General features: G+C 39.1%; 1 protein-coding gene across 6 annotated transcripts in view; it reads left to right on the top strand.

Annotated features, from left to right (window-relative positions):
• SOX5 (SRY-box transcription factor 5) overlaps nt 1–25,494 on the top strand; it is a 645,963-nt gene that overhangs the window by 142,400 nt on the left and 478,069 nt on the right. For 5 of the 6 annotated variants that reach the window (XM_061444585.1, XM_061444584.1, XM_061444586.1 and 2 more), the window contains exon 2: nt 18,459–18,545. The gene's annotated coding sequence lies outside the window, so the exon portion shown is untranslated. Of the gene's footprint in view, nt 1–3,206; nt 3,275–18,458; nt 18,546–25,494 lie in introns of those variants that run through there. The other variant, XM_061444588.1, reaches the window with a different exon arrangement.

Here is a 25,494-nt window from a genome sequence, read left to right as displayed (position 1 = left end):
CTTCTGAATTCTTTTCACTTGAAGTTTTGTTACTATGGGAGCTGAATTTTACAAGTAGAAGAGTAATTTAAGGATAAGACCTTTTTAATAATCTGAATAATTTGTGGTATTTGACAAATATATAGATGTATAGTCTGGGATTTTTAAGACTGGAGTATTTGAGACTTTGTTAATTTGAATCCAAGCTGTATGATTAAATGTCCTAGATATCTTGGAAAGTTTCAGCAATAATTATACAATTTTAATGAATTTGTTGCTCTTGAAAATGTTGAGTTGACAGCTGCTTAGGATGAAGTCCTGGATAGTTGCAGTACATGATAGGTAGGGGACCGGAGAGCTCTGAGCATGCTGTGTACTACTCAGCTCACTCTCTCTCAAAAAAAGTTGAAGACTACTCTCTAAATGAGCAGCTGAGCCTTCCCTTCCCATCAACAGAGTGACTGAGATTTTATTTTGTGGACAGCTGTTTAGTAGCAGATACTTGACATCTTCCTCTCATTTGTGGTCAGCATATGTCAGTCCACTGAGTAAGTCAGTCCACTAGGATGATTATCACAGCCCTTGTCACGTGAGGAGTAATGGAGAAAATTTGGATGTTGACACTGGCAGTGACAGTACTCTTAAGCCTGTATTCAGGGGATGGATTAATCCTTCTTTCAGGCATCAAGATTTAGCACCTCTTATATATTTTGATTAGCACTGAATAGGAGATTTTTATCCTTAGTGCTGTAGTGGCTTGTTGCATTTAGATACCATTTATTATGAACTGGATCCTGACATTGAATATTATCTGACTTCTCTGAAAGCCAACCCCTCTTGAGTGAATGTGGTGTTTTGACAAGTAAATAATAGTGTATGGTGCCCTATGAACGTGTTGTAACCTGCTCCACATAAGTTTTCTTCGGCTTCATGCATGTATTTAAAGAGTGTTGTATGCAAGGCATGTAAGGATGGAAAAGTTTGTTTATGCATTCAGTGATTTCCTCTTGGGCAAGTTTTGCGTTAATATTGTGCTACACAACATTTTATTATCCTGTCTCTGGTACAAAGGGGTATGTAATCTGAAGTTCGGGGAGTGGACTTAGTTTTCAAATAAAAGTCACTAAGGCCAGTACTTTTGTCCATTTTCATGTCTTGTGAAGCCTGTGTGATTTCTAACACTTTCTTTTTGTTAATTTTTTTTCCCATGCTATTCATGTTTGCTGCTGGGCAGGGCAAATCAATCTTTTCTAAGTACTCTTTATGCATATATCTAGATGTATTAAGCCAGTTATTACTTAGCCAGTGGTAGTCAGAAACCAAAAAGGGTAGGGGCGGAATATCTAGTCAGTATGGCTGAACTGTGGTTGGGATCACAGGGTTCCTTGCCCTGTGCACCTTGTCTCTTGATTGCAGTCATGCTTTTGGTTTTGTTAGTGAGTTGACTTTTTTTATTTATTTTTCTATTTTTAAAATAAAGGCTACTTTAGTATTCTGTCTAATTAATGTGCTTTTCAGTGTCTATTTTGTGTGCTTTGAACATTCATTTCCCTTAGCTTACATTTCCCCTCTGGTTTTCAATAAATCTTGGTGGACCATTGTATCCTGCCGTCTTTTCTGTTCTTTTCCCCTAGAGTGTTAATTCCTACCCCCGAATATCTGTAAAATCAGCATTTTATTTTTTCCCTCCCAAGCAGCTATTGCCATCAGCTCTCATAAAATAATGGCTTTAGATGTGTCCCTTACCATACATTGACCCCTCTGTCTGATTTATCATTAGTTTCCAGAGATTTGTTCCAGGCTTGAGCTAATTCCTTCCCCCCAGGGTCTCAAGTTAAAAACCACACTGATACCCGCTTACTTGTTCTTTTGTACCTGGAATATTAATCATTGCCACCAGCCTCCCTGACACACGGGAGGCATTCCACTATGGTTAACAGTACACTGAGTGGTTTCCCCTGGCTTCTGTTACAACATTCAAGCTTCTTAAACTTATTTCTGAGCTTATTTCCTATCTTGCTACTGTTATATCTTATGTTTTGCCCTCAGTGCCCACTCTTACTTAGTGAAAAAGCAGCATTTGTGTCCCCCAGGTCCTTGCCTATTACTTTCTACTTCTGCTTCGCACAGTTAGAAGGGGGTGTGCTGACAGTCTGGGCCGAAGATATGGCCATTTGCAGTGGAACTTGGGCTCTATCTAACAGCGTAGGAATATTTGTAGGTTATGGTTTTACGAGGCTTGGAACTGTTCCTATGTGTAATTAAGAATACTGAAAGAGGATAACCTTATGAGTGCTACAGCATGGGTCAGTCCCTGGAAAGTGTTGCATCTTGGGTTGTAAGTTTTCTGTGTTTGAATGTGCTGGTCTTAGTGTGGCACGTGTTTGGAAGTAACCGGAAGAAGATATGGTCACTGGCAAGGCATTTATCACAGTGATGTCTTCTAAGTTACCTTTTCTAGGCACTGTGAAAGCTATGTTGCCTCTTGAAACTTAAAATCATAAATATCAACTAGTGCTTTGGAGATAATTTCCATGCCAGGGTGCATTTATTAAAGTCTTGTTTCTTCTTAAAATTGCAGTCACCTCTTTCTAGGAAAAGGACGGAAGAGGCTGCTGTGCAGAGCCTGTTCCCTCGTAGCTGAGGCTCATCGATACTCTATTATTTTCTTGTTGCTTCAGTGCAGTCTGGCAAACAGGTACAAACTGCTGCTTAAAATATGATTGCAAACATGGTGTACCCACATATCTCCCTTTCAAGACAATAGCAACTGTCAGTGCTTGCTACTTCTGAAAATTAACACCCCAGAAAACTAAATGCACCCTGACCTGTTTTGAATTTCAGCCCTCCTGATATTAAAAAAGTTACGTTGACAGCATAAAAATCTTGACACTGAATTGCGTGATTCAGAATTGCTTTGCACAGCTGCTGGAGTAGTTTAGTAACCATTGATCATACAAATAAAGTGCATGAACATCTATGCATGTGAAGCAAAGAAGCAAAGAATAATGAAATGTATGATCTCTGTTGCTTCTTGTTTGCAAACCTGATGCTGATTAAATTCAGTTGTAATCTACAAGGATCCACAGGCACATTAGCTGACAGAGGTAGTATGTAACACCAGTACAGACAATACACATTTTGAAAGGAAAACATGAAGTCTTTACTCATCACAATGTTTATTGAATTACAGACTTGGGGCTTTAGTATAGCATACAGCTTGCTCCTTGCCTCTGCCTGGTGTCAGAAGAATATGCTACTTCTGATGTCTGGAGTAAATTTGCCCAAGACCAAAGTATATATGTCTTGGAAATGTTTTTAATTTCTTGACAGGACCTTGTGTATAAAGACTTCGTTTACAAGGCAGAAGCAGCTACAAATAGTATGTTGTAGTATGGTTAACAAATGATATCAAGATCTGTGGAAAAGTCGTACCGTCACATTTTCAGATCTGCTTGCCAGATTGGGGGCATACATGGGTGTAAGGCACTGCTAGTCATCCCTTTGCACTCATGACTGGTAACCTTGTTTTTTTAATGCCTGAAGTCTCAAATACCTGGAGATATACATATAATAGGCCAGGGTTTGTTTGTTTTGTTGCTTTGCGGGGGGTTTTTTTGAGTGCTTAGTCTAAAAAAAAAGTAGATCTAAGATTGATTTATAAATGTTAAGATGAAAACAAAGTGCATCTTGATGTTTTTGTTTTACTTTAGGCCTTAAGTAGTGCTTATACCAGCTTTCCCCAGAAACAGGAGGGATAGAGACCTAATAAAAATGTAATGCAAGCTGAATTCTGATGTATTGACAGATGTCTAAGAGATAGAGCTTTAAAAGAAGTGCAGATGCAATGGCTTATGTGCTAAAACATCAACAATAGTCTTGTAGTATGTACAGCATTACCAGCCATTGCTGTGCAGTAGTTGCCAAAGCGGTGGCAGCCACTTAGCTACATACTATCTGCCCTTAAGTAGCAGTAATAACCTTACTGTCCCTACTTGGGCAAATTTACCTGGTGTTGCTGAGTGCCATGTTGTGGAGCATTTTTTGGCTACAGGGCAGATGGACCTGTTTTGGTGTTTGTGTGGCTTTTGGGTTTTTTGCTGTTTTTTTTAAAAAACATGTTTGTCAGGGTTTTGTGCCACTTACCACTAAGGACTCCTCTTTTTCTGGCTCATGGCTAATGGTACCAAACAAGCAGCATGCTACAAGCAGCATCTTGTATCTTTCCCTGTGGGCTGGGAGGGTCATTGCTGGTGGTGAAGTGTGGTTGCTGTGGGTGACAGACAGTTTCACAGATGACAGCTGCCTTCTACTCCCTGCTTGGGGATCACTGCATTGAAGTCACAAGGTATGTAATGGTAGTATGGAAACCAGATGCCGTGGTGACAGTGTTGCTGACAAGGAACCAGTATTTCAACTGTGCTTTAAGGGCCAGTTTTCAGTTGCTGCTAGCAGGAGGGGTGTGATGAGCAGCAGCTGTATGGTGGTGGAAGAGCAGAGGAAAGTATCCCAATATACTCTATTACTATAAATCCTTCAGATGAAGGGGTCATTTGAGGCTTTGGAGGACAGAGTAGCTGTTTCCTCTCTTTCTCTTTTCTGTGCATTAACTGCTTTTCATTTGATTTGAGCTTCTGGGAGCACCCGTGGTCAGGCACCTGAGTGACTGGGTTCTCTCCTTCCTCAACACAGTTGCCTGTTTTCTTGACTGGAAACCTCACCCATCACATTGCTGCTTTGAAACTGTTGTCTTCTGGGCAGATGAAGGAGTGCAGCACTGCCAGCTGGCTTAGGTCCCCTCCTGCCCATCGATGCTGTTGCAGATACCTTGCAGGGCATGGAGAGAGGTGTGGGTGGTGTGATGCCGAGCCAGGCAAGCTCCAAGGCCGCGTGCCTGAAGCAGGACTGGGCTGTGTTGGCCAGAATGGCTCAGGGAAGGCTGCAAGGAACCATATTTTGGGCCCCACAGTAGCACTGACACCTAATAATTTTGGCATTGTTTGGGACCATGTACATTTATAATTAGAGTCTTACTGCAGGGTCTGTGCTGCAGAGAGAGAGATTTACAAATAACTTCAAGGGGCGGAAAGTCTACTGGAAAGCTGCAGTATCTGCCTATTTTGGTTAACTGATTCAGCTTTGCGAGGTCATTTAGGGTGGATTGATATGTTCTCATTCTCCGTATGTGCGGCAGCGCAAGGATCCTGCAGATTGCAATAAACGGGGAAAGGGAAGGAGCAGATTGTCCTACCGGAAAGTAAAAGACTCTTTCAGGATTGTGTAGGTTGTGTAATTTGAAGATCAACATTGCTTATGGTGAACAGATGGAGAGGATGATTAGAAGCTACAAGTGCCCTCCTGTGCTATAGGCCCAATGTCAGATAAACTACCTCTACAGAAAATTATCACTTTCTGAAATTCTAGGACAACTGTAGGTTGCATTCTATGAAATTGAAAGAGAAAACTGGTGTGAGGAGGAGGAAAAGATCTAGACTGTTAACTGTGTGAGACTGCAAACTGCCTCTCGGGAAGCTCAGATGCAAGGTGGGTTTAGTGTCTGTGAGTGCTCAGCATTGTTTTTGTGGAACTGTGCAAGAGGAAATTCCCATTATTTAAGTCCCAGAGTTCACTGTAGCTATCATTAGTACAAACCAGGGTGATTTTCCCCTCTGTGAGGGCACGCTAACTTGCCTCATGGGGTCTAACAGTGCAGTATTTACTGTACACCAGAGCACACATACTAAAACCTGACCAAATGATACATTTTGTCACATCGGCTGTAGCAAAAATGTGTCTTGAGAGCTTCTGGTTGAGAGCAGTAGACCAGTACATGTAATACTGCAACGTAGTGTGTAGTATTTAAGGTTGGTTGTGTGAATGTCAGTGTTGTAAAGCAATGGACAGTGATTAGGGAATAAATGGTGAGTATGCATGGAGTTTATGCATCTTCTTCCAGCTGGGAATGAAACATCTTCCTCTGGGCCTAGCTGGCAAAACTACCTATGTCACAAAGATCCCAGTTAGAATCAATACTGTGATAACTGTGAGGGCATACGATGGCAGGCTGGAAAATCCAGTAACTGGGTAAGTAAGCACTAGTGTCTGACCAGTGCTTTGCAGGCAAAACAGTGTCAGAGCAAGAAAGCCCAGCAGAGTGTTTTAATGGGGCTCTTTCTGCTAATTCTTTAGGTACCGGGATTAAAGTTCTGCTCAGTAAATAGATAGAAAAAATAGCTGAAATTAGGAAAAGGGGATTAAAAAAAAAAGTGTATTTTCTCATGGTTACACCAAACTGAACTACAGCATGTAAGAAGGAAGAATTTGGTCATACTCATGATTAAATCAGTAGGAATTATGCCGAGTGAGCTAGGAGAGAAGATGGCCAAGCCATTCGCCTACCTGTCCGGCACCAATGGAAAGCAGTCCTTTCTCCAGCCCTAGGAACAGAAGCCCTTCTGGGCACCCATCAGCAGCTTAATGAGCCATGTGTAGCATAGGGCCAAAAGCAACGTCTGCTCTAATCCTGCCTTCTTAAAACACCAAGGTGTGGTCATCTCTGCAAGATCTTCTTAGCAGGAGAACCTCTGTTCGGGCTCCAGATATTTCTGCACATGTGCTCTGACCCACAAATGGCTTATGCATGGTAGGTGCTATTTAAAATGTTTTTTAGCAGTGGGCAAGAAGCTGGAAGTGTTGGTACACATACCATGTACTTAAAAGTAAAAGGTAAACGAACGTTTTAACTGCTGGTACCCCTGAAAAGTTTATTCTTGATGGTGATAAACATAATGGTGAGAATATGCTACCAAAGGAGAAAAGGGCAATGGCCAGAATATGGCTGCATATTGTTCTGCTTTTTCAGTATGTGTGTTCGTATGTGTGTAAACATACCTTACAGAATCAGAATTTGCAGCAATATGGAAGATGTTACCAACACGTGTATATAATGTATGGTATTACACACAGAAACTGTTTGTTAAATGAACGCAAAGATTGTGAAGTCAGGCACTCAAAGCATACGAAATGCCAGAATTAGATTTGTCTGCACAACCTTAATTCAGCCCCTTTGTGCATATGCACATTATGATACTATCTTTAATTACATGATTGCATATCAGACCACTGAAATGATGGTGCTGACAGAACGAGAAGATATTCAATTTTTTTTTTTAATCCTTATTGTTTGTATGGCCCTGTGGCCAGCATATTCTGCACACTTTCAAACCCTCTCTTAAATACTGCACGTTCATAATATTATTGATATAATAAATACATGTGAAAATCAAAAGCTTCCTATGGACTTCTCTATGATGTTCATTACTGCTACATCTATATTGTAAAGATGTTTATTGATTCTTACAACATCCACCTTGTTGGGATCTTATCCATTTTACAGATAAGAGAAAAAGTTTATGAAGGGGAAGAAAACAGTCCAATTCACCAAAATCCTACTTATGTAGTTAACAGGCAACCTAAATCCTGGAGACAATCCAGTTTATTTAAGTCACTTAATTCTGTATATTTATTTGTCTGGGAAGTTTCTGGATCACCTGAAAGTGTTTGAACCCACATATCCCAGAGAAGTGCCCTTGCCACCTGGCTTAGGAGAACCCTGACAAAAAACACTTTCTACCCTTCTGAAGTGAAGCTACTGTGCATGCAGGAGACAGCAACCACATGGCAAGTCAGGCACCAAGCTGGTTTGGGAGTAGGCTAGTAAGAGGGACTGGGCTTTCAGTGGAGTGGTTGATCACAGGTAGATACAGTTAGCCTTTTTGTTTAGTTTTTCCATTATGGTAACTGAAGAGAAGGTATCCAGCTTAAGCAGCAAGGCTCCTCTCTGAAGGCCTCTGTTCAGTTAGTAGAGAGAGGGAAATGAAAAGTTTTGTTTGGCTAGACTTCTCCCTACAAGTCTTCAGAGGTACTCCTCTGAAGTCAGATCTGACTTTTCAGAGTGTTGTACTCACTTTATTATAGCTGTTTGCATATTTTAAATATAGCATCAGTTAACTGCAAAATATGGCATCCGCAAGTATATGTTCAGGTGTACCAGGTCAGAAAGTGGGGCATGTATAACTAAGGGCTTCCTGTAAAGACTTTGGATTCCTGCAAAACTGTTCTTCTTTTGGCTTGCAAATTTGAGGCCTTCAAATCTCATGTTGCAGTACCTAAAATGAAAGAGTTAATGGTCCAGCAGGCAACTTTGTCTTTAAGTATGCAACTCATGTTCATTCCCAGAGCTGGCTGTTCTTGGGTGATATCCTTCTAGGAAAAAAAAAAAATTGGAATGTGATCATGTAATTAGAGAGTATCGCAATGCATATGCACAAACACTGAATCTTAGCTCATGCATTCAATGGCTAAATTGGGAATGATTGTACAATCTTAATTACAAAATACTATACTTAATATATAATACTTAATACTTGAATGCTCACTTATATTCAGCCTGTTTTAACCAGAGTTTTATAATGTAAAGCTGAAAAATAAGATTATCCTGTAGAGCACCAATGCCTTTTCCCTCTCACTTAGGTCATCAGAGAGCTGTCATTTACAGATAGTAGGCAGCACTGCCACCTGAGCTGGTGGAGTAATTGCTGGTAATAGGCTATTAGTGGTGCACGCACTGTCCATTAAGAGGTGTTTCCGCTAAGTACTTGAGAACAGCAACAGATGGGTTGAGTCAGTCAGAAGTCCAGCAGTTACTCCAGGTTGTTGGGGTAGTGTCCTCTGGTAGTGCTGATGTGTTCCGTGGGGCATTCTAACTTATTTTTGTCTTTCTCATTTTCACTTATGCTTCTGCTCTCTCTTTTTTCCTTTTTCTTTTTTTTTTTTTTTTCCCCTTTTAATCAGTGCTCCTTTTTCTGTGCTTTAGCTCTTTATATTGAATCAGGTTGCTTCTCCAGTCTTTACAGTTTGGAAGCAGAAAAGCGTGAGGTTTCACAGTCTTTGTAGTGCTTTCCATTGTGACATCTGGGAGTTTTCTGATGGCTCAGAAGAGCTGCTGGAGGAGAAGCTTGTGAAGCCTTTAGAGTGAAGCAGGTTTGCACAATAGGGCTGGCACACAGGAGCTTTGTAGGATGGATCATGCCTCATGTGCCAGTCCATTCAGTATGTTATACTGAGTTTTATCAGGTCTCTCCTGCATATGTGCTAACTGAGAGCTCCTTCATCCCCTGACTTGGATGACATTCAGGTGGGTGGTAGCAAAGGGCAAGTCACAACAATCCCATTCCCCCAGGCACATTTCAAGATCATCCAAGAATGGCTTAAGCTATGTCAGTTGACAGCCAGGGTGACCAAAGAAAAGATGTGTGTCTCAGGTCACAAGTGGTAATGCATTTAGCCACAACAGTTCAGTTTTTCAATGTTTACACTCACTGGTTTTTATTTTCTTATATGTATATATGTATATGTTGTATTAGGCCAACCACAATTAAGAATGTGGCATTTCTGGTGGTGAAGTTTTGACCAGTAGTGGTGTGCTTCCTGACGATACTTACAGTAGATACCTGTGGAGAAATACAAAGTGTGTAACAGAGGATATATGGTGTTGATTGGTGAAAACTCTGCCTTCTGAAGAGGACTATTACAGAGATTTAGTGCATTACTCAAAATTTAGTGTTTCCTTTTACTACGGGTTTGCTTCTCGTGCTGACTGGTTGCTTGGGCTGCAGTTGCTAAAGTAAGGAATTCTGCTTTGCATTCAAGGAAGCAGAATTTCAGCTATGACAATTTTTTCAGATGCAACCATGAAGTAAGTAACATCATCAGCACTATCAATTTTCAAAAAACATCTGTATTAAACTATTATAATTCAAGTTTGTGGTATGCAAGGTGGAGCCATATTTGAGGTTCCACTCACCCTGTTGTATCTGTGATTATACACTGTGAGGAGGGATGAGGATTTGCTGCTTTGCCAGTTTTAATAGAGGCGAGGTAACTAATTTGATTCTGGATACTCTCATCATGAGTTGCTTGAAGGTGTTCAAATTTGCTTATGAAATAGTCCCTTCAGAGCTAAGGAGATGGAAATGAGACACTAAAAGTCTTTCTTGAAGTGCTTCCATGTTTCTCAGCTCAGAACATCACATTTGATATTAATATTAGGTACTGAGGCAAAGTCATCAGGTAGAAAAGGGAAGAAATGTAGAAGCAGTCATTTTCTTGTGTGTTTCCTCAGGATGCTATTTTGAGGCTTTAAAAAAAATTCATGCTTTGCTGATGAGGCTGCTGTAAACCGGGGAAGTGGCAGATGTAATTTAAGTCCCAGGGCCCTGCCCTAGAAGAGGTCCAATACTGGCAGCATACATATTGCTTATATGAAAGCGAACAGATGGATACATTTGGTCAATTCTGCTGGGTTCATATGGAAACCTTCAGAATTTTTTCTTACTATTTCGAGTGGAATACTTAAATCTGTTATCTGCTGAGAGTCTGTAGCTGCCCAGGACGAGTCCTTTTGTAGCTTTGAGCAGGGACCGTTGCCTTACTGTGAATGTCTTTGGTCATGTTTATGTGGCTGATGGAAGTCTCCCCCAATTCCCCCCATACGCCAGGACCAAGTCAGCTACCGGAGGAGTGAGCTGGATTTTTTTCAGCTTCTGTGGCATGTGTACTGTCAGCTGAGTCTTAATCATGGAGTTATTACTGGTAGTGAAAATGCAGGAAAGAAGAAATTCAGCTTGCTTTTCAGATGCTGGATTGATTGCAGAGACATGTTTTGGTTATTGTTGGGTTGGGCAGGGGAGAGGAAGGAGGAGATGGGGAGAACAAAAACATCGTATTTTCTTTAATTAGGAAAAATACTAATTTTCTGATACTAATTCAATGCTAAGTTCTTGCTGACAGTTTTTGATGTTTCCCAATCCAAAACAAATGAAAGCAATCAAGTGAAGGGAGAAGAATGGAGAATCAAAGAGAAGGGGTGTAGCTGTATTAGAAGAACACAGCTTGAAGTGTTAATACTTAGTCTGGGGGGAGGACAGGATTAATCTGTAATGCCTGAAATTAGTTTGTTTGGAGTGTCTTCATAGGTCAGTGTGTGTATACGTTTGTATGCATGTGTGTAATGATCTAATAATATTTTATTTATGGTGTCAAGGAAGGAACTGGCATATGACTAAATCACTGTAAAAGCCTATCATACAGATGGGTCTGCAACTGTATTGTCATGTAGCTATCTTTTTTCAACTACGTAGCATAGAAAAATATATACATCAAGTATTTAGACGTTATCAGTGATAGCTCTGTTCAGTATTAAAGTTCTTAAAGAAACTCACTCTTACATTTGGGAATATGTAAGAAATAGGATACTTTTATTAGAAAGTTTTAGTCTTAAAGCTTTCCAGGAAAGCTGTAAACAAAGCAAAAAGAAAAATTAAATCTCAGATACTAAAAGCGTGTTTCTATGAAGATTGCAGTTGTGAGAGTGCTCATTTCTCTTTTTTAAAGAAAAAAATGCCTTTGAATCATTAGTGACAATAACTTTCATTGAAAATTGGTGTTAGAAGAGTAGAAGCTGAGCTCATTGGGAGAGAGAAAGAGGGTTTGAATTTGACAAAATAATTTCTTCTCTATTCCTATTTCATCCTCTCAAGTGGCAAACTTCTCATCAAAAAAACTCCATCCTCTGTTGTAGAAAATGACCAACCCTTGTTATCTTCTTTGGAGGTTTTGTTTAGGTAGTGGTACTGCTGGTTTGGGAGATTAACATGAATAACCCTATCAAATTTTGTTAAGACATGGTACCAATCCATGTATACTATTTAAAATACGCTTCTGTTAACAGAGACTTAACAGTCATTTCATTTTCCCATGTTCATCACATTCACACATGTGGGATGGGCATTAACAGATTGAGCTACATCTTTTCATTTCAGTTCTGCAGTAGTGTTTCTTTGCAGGAATGTTTTATGGAGTAATAATTTTCTTCCTATTACAGACTTTCTAACTATGTTAATGGCAGTAGACTGGCCACAGAGACATCCGTGAGAACTACCTTTGCAGTGACATTTAAACAATTTATTTGATCTTGCTTTAGCATACCTGCTCATGCCTTTTTTTTTCACTTTGTGGTCGACCTTAGGAGAACTTTGTGTATAATCATTGGTCTTTCAATCACATTTAACTTAACAAAATGGTATTCAAATTTCTGTGATATGTCATTTCTGAGCTCTTTGGGGTTTGCAGTGTGTATGCTATCAGGTGGATACCCCTTCACTGCATGGGCATGCTTGAGTAGCAGCTGCTCAGCAGCTCCAGTGCCAATGGCAGAAGGCATCATGTCTTATCTGAGGGTGCTCTCTCTTACTGGTATACAATTGTTGGGTGTACAACACCCAGCTTGAATTACCCGAAGCAGGAGGTGCTATCAATATCCGGTTTTTGTGTATGATAATGGAGAGGGCAAAGCAGAGAAAAGTTGTTGTCAAGGGGAGAGTTTTCTGTATCTCACATTTATTATGTTGATTGATCATTTAGAGAAATTTAAAGTTGTGGATTTGTGGCTGAAATGTGTTGCGATGTGGGAGTGCTTTTGGTTAAAAGGCTAAAATAAGGACTTTTGCTTTGTGAGGGCAGATCCTGTCTTGTGTATGACAATCTTGTGTATTTTCTTGTGTGTTGTCTTGTGTGTTGTCATCTTGTGTATGACAATATACTATACTGCTTCATGTGTAGAGTGCTCTGAGGGTGAGAATGATTAAAACCAGGTACCACTGGCTCTACAGTTGTTAACACTTGTATCAGTTTCTTTTGGAATCAAAAGTCTTAAAGTACAGTAGTCTTACAAAGCCATCCAAGGCAAACCCATGGAAATTGAAAGGCAAGGAATTAACTGAATTAATTAGTAAAGAAAAAAAATAAATCAGCTTGTTGATTTTTAGTATAATTCATGGAAATTAATTCTGTGAAATTTTCATTCCATGACAGCTGATTGGGTGGGAAAAACGTAGGATTGCAGCTGAATGTTTGCATTGACAGGAACATTCCCATTTGTTAAAAATAACAACCTTGGACACTGACATCATAGAAATGTGTGTATGTGTGTTATGTGGGTTACCTGCTGTATTATGTCCCCCATCTGAGAAATGCTTGAAGTACACGATTAATCTGTTCAATTTCTGTTTAAATAATATATTTATTTATTTATGTTTGACCAAAAGATAAAGCCGCATGTTTTAAGTTTGGCTTTTTCATACATATTTGAACAATAAGTTGCAGCTTACTCTGCTGGCTACATTTCATGCCTTCTTACTGAAAGTGAGGGCATGAAAACAGAGTTACTGCCTGAGAAAGTTATGTGAAAAGAAGGCTGGTTGCTTGGATGGGTCATACAACTGGCCTTTGCATATGTTTGTGCACAATGTGTTGTTACTGCATTACTGAACTGGATTCTTTTGGATTCTTTGTCCACGTGTAATAGCCTGCCTCCGAATGATACTAATCACGGTGTCATGTTTGGTTTTCCTCAGCGCTGAAGCTTCTCTGTTGAAGGTGAAAATTCAAAGCAATCATCAGTTCTCCTAAAATTGTCAGTTTTGGTTTCCGTGTTCATACCAGTTTAGTATCTGGGCCTGATTTTTCCCTTATCCTGCACCTTATATGCAACTATGGCTTGCTGTCGGAAATGAGTAGTCCAAGGGTAAGACAAGGGAAAATCAAGCTTTCTGACCTCCGGGTGAAGGAAATTATATGTAGTTCAACTTTCTCAAGTGACAACATTCATTAGGCTGTTGCTACAGACATCTCCATGTAGGCACAAATAAGTTGGTATTTTCTGGGCACTTCCAGTAATGAAATCCTAAGTCAATGCTTACAGAAGATGCTTAAGCTTTTTTCAGTGATTCTTTCACATGTAACTTTTCTTTAAAATTCTTCGATGGAAATGTGTGATCACAGAAAGCTAAACCACTGTGAGTTTCCTCAGTCATCCTTCTTTTGGCTCCTTTCTTTGGATGTAGGTGTGGGTCCTGCTTAATGTGTGCACATGGGTTGACCATGTGTACATTCTGGGTGCTCCCATATAGGGACCATGCTAGCACCAGCTCCACTGCAGCTGAAAGAAGAGCACCTTAGCTATCTCTCTTTACTGAAAAGAAATAAAACCCAAAGTTGAAGATGCAAGTGGGGGGAGGAAACAGATAGTCCTTTCAATTTATATATTTCCATGTATGATTTTTGTTTTGCTTTTTTGGTTTAGTTTTATTTGTTTGGGCAAGTTTCTTGCCATTTACCTTTGCATTTGCATTTCCGATTGATTAACAATTTTTAAACTGTTTATTGTGCTCTTTTGTTTAGCTGTTCAAGAGCTAAAACAAAAGCCACCAGGCCCTGTGAGGGACACATTTGCATGCGGCGAGCGTTGCCCGAGGAAAAAGTAATTGCTAATGCATATTTATGTGGCACAAATTTGCCATTTGTTTATGCATAAAATTATCAATAGTGCAGGGCGGCCCAGCCGTAGAAAATGGTGACCTTTTTAGCTTAATAAAGAGAAATCAGCTGTTATTGTGAAGAGATCAGCCATTTATTCTGTGTTGAGGGACACTGTCGGGAAAATGTAGATTGGTGCCGGCAATATCATTAAATGGAAGGCCAGTGACCCTTTCGGTATAGTCTATTATACTTTATCTAATAGGGGATAAATGACTCTGGTTGGCAAATAGATTAAAAAAAAAAAAAAGGAAAAAAAGGATAAAGAGAGAAATAAGAAAAAAACAAAACCCGTCACTCCTCTGGACTTTTCTATTGCTCAGCCATGTGAACAGGTAGATGTTGAGGAGGTAATTGTGCACAAGCTGGCTGGTATTTTTTTAGCAGAAAAGAGACTTTAAAAACAAAAACCAGCAACAAAACCTCAAACCCACTCTGTTCAGACTAGTTTTGAATGGGGAAAGACAACCAGAGCCAGCTAGTGATTCTTCCTAGTTCATGCAGTCAAAAGCTATATTCTGAAGGGCCCATACATGCATCAGATTTTGGCTTGTGAAATGAGAGCTCATAGTTTGAAAGTAGCAGGTAATGTCTTCTCTGAAGACAGCAGGTTTTCAAAAACAGTTATGCTTTTTTCTTATACATGTACCATTTTATTTTTTTTTTCAAAGTGGTTAAAAATTTGCTAGATTATACCCCAAGACGCTGAAGACCTCATCTGCAGAAGATGTAGCAACACAGTTTCTTTTAGTTGCTCCACAGATTCACCTCAACCTTAATGGGCACACTTAAGACTTGAAGAGTTAAAAACTAGCAACTGTAAACCTCAGAAAGTTCTTGTGAAAATGAAAGTAAATGCAGAAAACATCATGTTCCTGTGTTACTCTCATCCTGTTCACCATAGTGCACCACACTGTGTATAACTGGAAGCAGCTTTAACCAGAGATGAAATGTGGAGAGACATGAGTCACAGTGACCGTAAATGGTTGCAGTTTCTATGCACACTGGGTGGAGAGCAGGGCATTTGATTATTTTTTTTAATTATTATTATTTTTTATTTTTTCATCCCTGAGAAAGATCCTGCAGATGTTTGCAATAGCCTTATTTTACTTTGCAAAGGTTGTGTTAGGTTATGAGATTGCCTTATGTGCATACCCAGCCTAGTTAGTTGAGATGAAATTCCACCCACCACCACTATGGGACTGCCCGCATTCAGAAGATGGAGGCTGGCATCTGCCCGCCCTTTTCCCTTGTGCCTTCAGAAAGTCCTGCTGTGGAAGGGCTGATCAGAGTAATTTTGTGGCTTTGCTCTCTTTGCTTTCTAAAAAACCTATCACAAGCTAACATCTTCACAGGAAAGCCACTACAACATTTTTCTCCAACTTCTTCCTGATGGCCTCAACAAAGAGACAAAGGGTTGAATAGGACAAAGGAACTTGCAGACTGCATCAGTGGAAGCCTCTTTGAGGTGGGGTTATTGTCACAGGTTATTGTCACAGGTTGTTATATATCACTTCTGTCTTGGAGGTTGTTGATCTGCTTTTGCCACTATTAAAATACAGGGAAAGCTAAAAAAATATCATTATAGTAAAATATAATACAATACTTAAAACTTAGCACATTATATTATACAGAATATGATGTATTGCTCTCTATAACAGTGTTGTAAAAGTCTTCATAAGAATGTGCTACACTTTCAGACTTCTTCATACCTAAAACTTTCTCTCATACTGGGATAGTTTTTGGAAAGGGTTTCTTCAGTCTCCTGTTTTGTGCTTTTCCATTCATTTAACTCCTGTACACAGAGGTCTTTGCTGTTTCTGGAATGCTGCCCGCGTAGTCTTCCCAAGGTCCGCAAACCCTGTTTCTGTAGAAACGAAAACATTGTAGGACATGTTTTGGAAATAGAAAATAAAAGAAAGAGCTAAAAGTATAACTTTTCTTAGGTGCATCTTGTGGAAAACAGTTAAGATGAAAGTGAATTTAATTGCAAGCAGGATCTAGGTTTCTTCACATAGCAACAAGTCCTTTTTTTTTTTTTTCTGCTGGTTCTGTCACACTGCTCAAGACCATAGCTGAGGAAGTACAAGGAGATAGAGAGCAAGGCTTCTTCAGCAATCTAGAATCTAAAAATGTCTAGGTTTATGGATGTGAATTGAGTGGGTCTGGTTCCTTCCTCGGCTCCTGGGGTGTGTCTGTTATATTAATGATGTGTTGGTTAGGGAAGGAAGATGAAGGACAAATTTTACATTATGCTAGTTAGTTGATGAATGTTTAATAAGATAACCAAGTAACAAGAGTTAAGCAATTAATATTTTCTGGTTCTTTGAGATGCTGGTAATCAGGTAGTCTGATAGAACCTGAAGATCTTGACTTTTTTTGTAAAAGGAAATTTTGATGACTTATCTTCACTGAAGACTTTTTTCCCCTTCTTCAACATGGATTTATTTGGAAAAGCCTATAGAAATGTTCATCTCTCAATTCATGTTTGAGGAAATTTCTATACAAAACTTCAAAACACATTTCTGTTTGCCCATCTATTGCTCAAAAATAATATAGGAAATTGAGGTTTATCTTCACATAGTTTGCCTGCATGCAGAGCTCAGTATGAACAGGGATGGCTGTCTTCTGAAACCTCATGCACCAGTCTGCACTTGGTTGTAGTCTTACATGCTGCTGCTTTTCACAGAATGCTCTCAGAACTGTAGGGCTGGCAAATTCTATCAAGCTAAACCAGTAGAGAAAGTGCCTGGGTTTATATATTGATGTTACTGATTTCATAATTTGGTTGACTGTATGTTTTGTAGTTTTAAAATAAATTCTTACTGATTTTTATTAATATGTGTTTCATACTGCAAATTATTTGTTTTGGTTAGACTAGATTGATATTAATAGGTTGTAACACAGGTTAGCGGTGGAAAACCTGACTGGAAGGACAGCAGTTATTTCACACCTGAGATGGTGCTGACTTTGGCTTGTGAGAACTCGGCATGTCATGTCACAAGTATAGTCTCAGATATGTTTATGCAACAGTGTTCATGTGATTCAGCTAAATAACATTAGTACTAGAGATTTTTTGGTCTCGAATCACTGCCTTTATATGTACTTGAGTCACATAACACTTATTTTCCCAGTTTTGCAACCAGATAAATAGAGGCACAAAGCCTGTGGCAGGGCCACCTGGGTCCAGCTGCCCAGTTGCTCTCTTCCATGCAATAGTGTCAGGGGCCTCTGCAAAGGGGTCCCAGCTCCTACCTTGTGCATCCCTTGCGTGTATACCGTGTGCCACAGAACACTTTCCCCCTCTCTGCTGAAGGCTTGGGGGTAAAACAGCAGCAGCCACGACTGAGGGGTGTCCAGGGTGGTGTGGTGTGCATCGCACTTCTGAACTGTGGAGGACAAGGTGAAGTTTGAGAAGTCATGCTGTCTAATGTTAGTCATTGAAGTTCTGTGCTTTGTCATACCTGCCACTATCACCTGTGCAGGAGGTGCAGCTCAGAGAATCTCAAGGCAGGGGTTGAAGTCACAGAGTAAATGTGTGAGTAACCCTCCTATTCACAGGGTGACTGCTGAGAATAGAGGCAGATGCAGAGGACTTCTTGCTCATGGTACTATGCTCGCACCATTAACTGTGCTAAACAGGCTAAACATGCAAGTTAGGCTGGTTCTATAAAAATAGAATTGGTGATTGTAGGTTAGCTGTTTAAACACTCAAAAGAAACAGGAATATATAGTCGCATCTTTCTCCTAGTTGAATCTTTGTATTGATTTATTAAGAGGTGCCACTTTAGTTCTAATAATGTCTATTTTATCCCTTTTTTTTTCTGCTATTACATATTTCTATGGCAGCTTTTCCATGTGACATATTTTGGGTCACACATTAATTTACACCAGCCTCTGTTCTGCAAAAAGGAGTTCATGAACTAAACAAAAAGGAATGGGGAGGGGGATGTCTAGCAGAGCCCAGGCTTTTGTTTCATGTTTTGCGTGTATTTTCTTTATAAAATCAAATTGTTGATATGCATTTGCTTTTATTTTTCTAGCCTTCCTCTTGCTGATGACCGGGCTCCTGTTTGATCCTGTTTACAAGCTTCCGAAGATTGAAAATAACCCCAACTTTCCTTCATTGGGTAGGAAAATAAAACCATATAAAGACATACAGCAATTACTCTGGAGGGCTAGCAACATGGAAGAGTGTGGCTTGAAGGAAGAGCTTGTGGAGAAAAAGGAGAAGGTTACTAGGTTACCACAAAAGACATTAGTGTACACAATTTTTCTCACCCACTCTTTAAGACTAGGTAGGAGGGGGAGGATTGGGTATATAGGATAGTAAATAAGAATATTCTCCAGTGTGTGTATTTCCAGTGTAAATGTTTTAAGTTTCTCTCTGTTAACTCATTGAAGCTGCTTCACAGTTATATTTCAATTTATAAGAAAAAAAAACAACAGTAAAATCAAAAGATTTTTGAGGGTGGTTTTTTTTTCTTTAAAATTTACTGACAAGATAAAAAATTTGTCCAAGAGAAGTGGCAGTTGCTGCCACATCAGGATTAGAAGTGCAGCCACAGTGATAGGTAACATTTATGTCCAATTTTCATGGGTGGAAATGAGGAAAAGGTGTGGAAGCCAGTAGAGAGCCAGAGCCAGTGTTACTGAGGATTTTGGAGCAGCTCTTAGATCATAGAGTCATAGAATAGTTAGGGTTGGAAGGGACCTTAAGATCATATAGTTCCAACCCCCTGCCATGGGCAGGGACACCTCACACTAAACCATGTCACCCAAGGCTCTGTCCAACCTGGCCTTGAACACCGCCAGGGATGGAGCATTCACAACTTCCCTGGGCAACCCATTTCAGTGCCTCACCACCCTTACAGGAAAGAACTTCTTCCTTATATCCAATCTAAACTTCCCCTGTTTAAGTTTTAGCCCATTACCCCTTGTCCTTTCACTACAGTCCCTAATGAAGAGTTCCTCTGCATCATCCTTGTAGGCCCCCTTCAGATACTGGAAGGCTGCTATGAGGTATCTACACAGCCTTCTCTTCTCCAGGCTGAACAGCCCCAACTTCCTCAGCCTGTCTTCATGCAGGAGGTGCTCCAGTTCCCTGATCATCCTCGTGGCCCTCCTCTGGACTTGTTCCAACAGTTCCATGTGCTTTTTATGTTGAGGACACCAAAACTGCACACAATACTCCAAGTGAGGTCTCACAAGAGCAGAGTAGAGGGGCAGGATCACCTCCTTCGACCTGCTGGTCACACTCCTATTGATGTAGCCCAGGATACAGTTGGCTTTCTGGGCTTAGATGAAACCCTGGGACAGCCTTCTCTATTTAGGCATGATTTTGTCCACATGCAGAAGGCTATTCCACTGCAGAAGGCTAGTCCACTGTCCTACTGGGACAAAATTTCCAGTTGAGTTTGAATGCAGGATTACATGATTGACTGATAATACTTTGGTGTAAATCAGTGCTTTTCTGCTGCATAGTGAAGCCTTAGGTACGCAAAAGAGATGACAGTCTAAGTCATGGTATTTTAAGATGGTTGATTCAGATACAAACAAATTTTATAATTTACTTTTCTAACTAACTTCCAGAAGTCAGTGTTGAAATTCTTGCATTTTTTCCCTCTTCTAAGTAAGCTTATCAAAGTGGAAATCACTAATTCACTAGCCAGTGCTTAATGATCAAGGAAGCAAAACTACTTTAGAGGAAAAAAAGAAATCCTTTACTGAGTCAATGAATGATTTTTAAATAATAAAAGCTTACCATGTACTGGGCAACTGATTTCTTTTTATTAACATTATTATTATTTTTTAAGGCTTTCATTCTGAGAGGGGTCACTAGCCTTTGAGAATTCAGACACTTCGTTGACAAATCTGTCTTCAAAATTGAACAGCATTAATTAGAACTTTATGCTTCAGTTTCTTACTTTTTAATGTGGGTGGTGGTATCAACAAAAATGTCTAATGAATTTGATTGAAGATGATTTTAAAAGGTCTGCCACCTGTAGATAAAAATGTGCATTACTACACATGGTAATTATCGAGACTTAAGGCCGTGACATGATCCTTTGGCCTTTTGAAATCAAAACACTTACTGTAAAGAATAAAAGGCACCAATTTCTCCATCTATGTTAATATAGGAAAATCTGTATATTCAACTATGTCAATACACAGTAATATATCTAGGAGAAAAAAAAATGAGACTTTGGATTATGTTAGTCCTAAGTTTCCCATCTTTTTCTCTACAACTCTCACTATTTTTGTATATGTTGAGGGATCTTTTTTTGATCTAATGAAATAAATTGCTAAAAATATTCAGGTGTCTGAGGCAGCAGCAAAGCATCTTTGAGCCACCTTACAAAAATAAACTAGTTTCGTGTATGCAGGATGAAAAAGAAAGAGTACAGAAACAGATTTCAGCTTCAGGCTTTCTACAGGGTCATTTGCAATAGGGGAGGGGAGTAATAACCCAGCAACTATCATTGTAAAAATTATGAAAAGCACTTTGATGGTCCTTTTTTAAAGTCAGTTCACTAAACAGAATCCAAAGCAAAAGCCTGAGAGGCAGCTTGTAGTTTACCATTAACAGCCTCAGCCTCTTGCTGCCATTTGTGGTTGAGAACGAGTGCTTCTGCATACAGTAATGGTGATAAAAACTAAAGGGAAATAAAGGATATGAATGAAAGATTTTCTGTTTTCATATGAGTACTTGGAACACCAAGCAAGCGAAGAAGCAGCAATTTTAGCTAAGCTAATGTAATAGAAGCCTATTGCACCCAAACTGTCTCAGCAGAACTTCCTGCATAATTAGATTGTAAATCTTCTCAACTGAGGAAGTTTTGCCCAGGGTCAGATTGTCTAAGTAATAATCCATTCTACATAAATTAGAAGATTTGAACTGCTGGGATACATTATTACATTAGTTCTGTGTTTTATTCCTAATATAACTAAGAACAACAAATGAAACAATTCTTTTTCTTTTCTTCTTTTTAATTATGTTATGTCTCTTTGGCTTTTGATAACCTCAGAAGGCCTTTCCTGTAGGTTTTTGGATTTTTCCTGAGCAATGATGATGAAGTTGTCATCTAGGCAAATTAATAAGTTTTTAATATACTTTAGAAAGTGATATCACAGAATGCATTGGCCCACCGTATTCTGTGATATCACTTCCTCAGTGAAACATTTAGTCAGAGATGATGCTGCTCTTTTTGTGCCTCAGTTTTTGTGATGCTCTCCCACTATGATCCCCTTGTTCCTCAGAGAATAGAATTGCCATCTTCAGGGTAAGAACTAATGGATGAAAATTTACTAATAACTAGTTTACAGAAAGCAGGTTTTGAAGTTTTTAATTAAATTATTTTCTTTGAGAAAAAGAAGATTGTGGGTACTTGACATGAATATACATCTATAAGTAAAAGTGATGGGGTAAATCCTGAAGTCGTTACTTGGGGAAAAGTTGCCATTGAAATGTCAGTATTTGATCTGCTTTAAGGAAACAAACTTCATAGTGTAGCACAGATTAATTTTTATGGGCTTGGTGAGGTTTTGGTTATGTGTTAGGTTGGGTTTGGGCTTTGTTTTTTTTTGTGTGTGTTTTACACTTTCACTATGAAATGGAAGAGTGGCAAACTTTTCATGAGAGCCTTTAGGACTTAGAGCTTTTGGGCTGGACTCTTAACGTGTCTGTTTATACCCCACTAATGCTAACAAACAGAGAGGAGATGTGGAGGGGCTTGTGGAAGTGCTCAGAATGCTGCAGGCTCCCAATTCCTGGGGCTGCTTTGGGCTTGCACCAACTCCATAGTTTCCATTAGATGCATGTGTCAGAGATCTAGACCTGCATAACAGTAGGAACTAGTAGCAGGATTGCAAAATCAACTTGATATATCTCCATGACTGGTTGTCTTTCTTTTGTTGTTGTATGTGCAAGCATTGAGAAAAATGTAATATGAGGAAAAGGCTGGCTTGTGTCATTAATGAAGTTTTAAAATATCTGTATTCTTACTGAAAATTCAAGTTACATGATTTTTATTTTTTTTTCCAAGAAAAAAAGAAAAACTATCTGAGGTGGAGGAAATACTGAACTACTTATTACCCATCTACTTCCTGTGCTCAAGTTAGAAAAAAAAAAAAGATAGTCTTGAGATAATTCTGTATTTCCAAATATCTTGATTACCTGATGATGGTTCTGTGAGCTCAGCTGCCTGGTCAGCCTGTTCTACAGAGCATTGGCAGATGGAAGCAAAGCATAAGTTTTGAGGGAAACAGCAAGTGCTCTCAAAGGTCCTGGAAATTACGTACTCCCAGACTCAGGGGTGTGTAGTCACCCTTCTGTCAATTGCTGCCAAAAGAGCAGACTTCAATATACTATTCTTTTTTTTATTTTCCTATTGCTGTGAGATGCCAGTGGATAAGAAAAAGGAATAACACTTTAGAAAACATGAGGAAAAAATTAAGATCTGTAAAAGCCCTTTGAAACTCGTATTTCGGGGAAACACCAAAGCATTAGAAACATAGAAGAGCATTGGAAGTCACGAGATAAAATATTATTTTTTCACTTCCACTTAAAAACCAAACTTGCTCTTGTTACTGCCATTATAATTCTTAAAATTACTTTTATGTATTCAAAATTTATTACTGTTGCTATTATTATTATTGTTGTCATTATTATTATATTGTTATTATTTTATTATTTAACAGCAAATAGCTGTGTCTTTTTTCAGGAACATCAAATACAAAGAAAATCAGAAATCAGACCTCAAGACTACTTTTGAGGCAGAAATAATCCAACCATTATTTCTGGTGTAAAAGGTTTGTGAATAGCATCATTTGCCTAGAAGCTGTTTTCCAACCTAATAACTCCCAGAATAGTGATCTAAAACTGTTTCCAAGAGGATTAAGGCCCATATAACTATTGGAAAGTATAAGTTTTTGAAAAAGCTTCTTTCTGATTGGTGGAGATGTGAGTTCTGATTTAGGCTAAAGCTGGTTGCTTAAGAGAATCAGTTTCAGTCTCTCTGAAGTCAAAAATGTTGAAGTAATCCTCTGGAAGGTTGTCTGAGGGTTTTTTTTTCCCTTTATATATATAATATATATGTGTATATACAGATATTATTTATTGCTGTAATGACCTTAAAGATGGTCAGTTAACTGGGTATTTAATCCATTTGGGAGGGGTATTTTTAATCTTCTTCTTTAGTTTGCCTTGGGCAAAAACCGTTCAAAATGGTCTGAGATTGCAGCTGAACACTTAGCTTGGTGGTTAATCATCACTTGAACACTCTTCATTGGAGAGACTGTGGAACAGAGAATTTGTCTGTAATGATACTGGTGTGTTTTTAAGGTCGTGCACATATTGTATGTACTCTTGTTAATTGCTTTTTTAGCTAATGCGATCTGTCAAGGGAGGGAGGAGAAAACATGGGCTCAGGATGACTAGGGAATATCCACTGCACAGGGGTCAGGCATTAAAGTTTAGAAGAATGCACGGGTTTGCAGCTGAATCCTTTTGATAAAGAATTCTTTGCAGAGCTGCACTTATAAATTGGCAAAACTTCCCAACCATGCATCAAAATACTGGTGGCAGAAGTTCACTACAGAAAACATCTGAATTCACACTGAAATGGCTCTTAACCACCTACTGTTTTTCACCTTCTTGAAATAACAGGAACTAATGCTGTAGCTTCTGGCCGAATCCCAGAAATGTCTCAGCAGATCACTGCAAAGACCTGAAATCATCAGTGAGTTCAGCCAGCTTTATCCTAGGGTGCTTTCATTGCTAGCAATCAGAATTGGTTTACATCTGTCCCAGGAGCATACTCATGTAAGAAGGTGAAATAAACACCTGGCATTAGCAATGCGAAATAGAATTATTTGTTTTATTTACCTGAGGAATTAATATCATCAGCCATTCAGAAATCTGTTGGAATAGGCGTATGGTGTATTAAATGTGACCTTTAGATAAGTTTGGCCTTGTGTGCAATTTAAAGGTGGTTTAGGAGACCTTCTCAGTAATAAGGTAACAAGAAGTTTTGGCTATTAACTGCGGTGTTACAAAAGACAGCCAGTTTTGTAGGCCACTGAAATCCATCTTTAAAAAATGCAGAAGGAATTTCATCAGTGATGGTACTTAACATGCAGCTGAATTGAGCCCTGTTTTGAAAAAAAGAAAATCACTCTAATTTTTGCATTGGTTGACTATAGCCACAATAGAGAAAGGCGGATAAGTGTTTGCTGATCAGATCTATGGCCAAATTCTTATTTCTGGTGCAGGATGCATGGTGCCAAAAATCTGATGCATATGCTTATGAAAGATTTTTCTGGTTCTATATGTACTATAAATACATTCCACATGGCTTTATACAATGTGCTCTGTTATTTCAGTAAGTCACACGCTACTAAGCCAGATCCAAAGAAGGTGAAGATCTGAATAAAGTTCTTTAACATTTTATGACTTTGAAACCCTGTTTTAGAGTATATTTACTTCATTAATTTGTGGCTCTGATCTCAGTTGGGTAAGTATTGAAAAGACAGACAAAATTTAATGGGAAAAAAAAGTCGTTCCACAAAGTTCTCATGTTGCAGTTAAGCTAGCAGACTGAAGAAAGTTACTTTTCATTTTTAGTATTCTAGTGTTTGATTTTAAGCCAGGAATATATAGTTTTATTTAAAATAAATTGATTAAGGAATACTGTTGCTGAAGATGTTATTTGATGTGAACATGTTTGGCAAAACTGCTTGCAAAGTGTGAATGCATGTCTTTCCTGGGATTTGAGAGGGGAAAAAAGGTATCTGTACTCCCTCTACTCTCAGCTGTGGGCCTGAGGGTGTAATTGTGCAGTATGGTCTTCCCAAGCCACCAGACAGGTCTGTCCAGCTGCCCAGAAGCTCCTTGGAGGGTCCCCAAGCAGCAGCTTCCCTTTTTTATGTAAGAGCTTTGTATTCCAGCATTATAATTAAAAAGATGAGGAGAGTGGATTAGCTGCAGTGGTAAACCAAAGGGTTTGGTAAACCTAAGCAGTAAACTAAGAGTAGAACTGCAGAGATATTTTCCCTGTTGCAGCAATAGGTTGCTCTATT

The sequence above is a fragment of the Pezoporus flaviventris genome, unplaced genomic scaffold, assembly GCF_033815535.1.
Source record: "Pezoporus flaviventris isolate CSIRO_AGI_PZ_B2104156 unplaced genomic scaffold, CSIRO_AGI_Pfla_v1 ptg000002l, whole genome shotgun sequence".
Classification (NCBI taxonomy): domain Eukaryota; kingdom Metazoa; phylum Chordata; class Aves; order Psittaciformes; family Psittacidae; genus Pezoporus; species Pezoporus flaviventris.
The sequence above is the reverse complement of the archived record's forward strand: the minus strand, read 5'-3'. Positions and strand labels throughout refer to the sequence as shown.